Genomic DNA, 569 nt, shown 5'->3' on the forward strand with positions numbered 1-569 from the left:
GGGGGGGGGGGGGTAGGTCCAGGACCTTAACCAGGGCTTCAGTGCAAACGGCTAGGGCGAATAAAAGGCTTTTCTCAAAGTAATGGAGCAAGTGTCGTGCTTCCGTCTTTCCCTGGAGGGAAAGGGAGAGTAGAGACGGTCCTTCCCAAGCTTCACCTGCTGTAGGCAGCGCCTTTCAGCGTTTTCCCCAGGGATTCCTCATCCCGAGTCTTCCCTGGAGGGCAAGGAGGGCAGAAGAGGGTGCTCCTGAAACTTAGCCAGCTGTTGGCCGATCCTCCTAGCTTGTTTCAAAGGGTTTCTCACCCTGGGGGTCTAGGAGGGGGAAAAAAATCAGCTCTAAACCAACCGGCTGTGTGATCAGGCTGAATGGATCTATCGGGTGTGGCTTGCAAATTCTGGGCACACTTTCAGAAAATGGGGAGTGAAGCGAGATGATGAGAAGCCCCTTGGCACAGGCCTCATGGGTTTCCCCGGTACCTTCCTCCCTGACCCGGTCCTCTTTGGGATCTGAGGGCGGGACGGCGGGCGCGCCGGGAGTTTGGGGGTTCGCCTCCAGCCGCGGCGGGTGC

The sequence above is a fragment of the Bison bison genome, unplaced genomic scaffold (assembly GCF_000754665.1).
Source record: "Bison bison bison isolate TAMUID 2011002044 unplaced genomic scaffold, Bison_UMD1.0 scf7180017864160, whole genome shotgun sequence".
Lineage (NCBI taxonomy): Eukaryota > Metazoa > Chordata > Mammalia > Artiodactyla > Bovidae > Bison > Bison bison.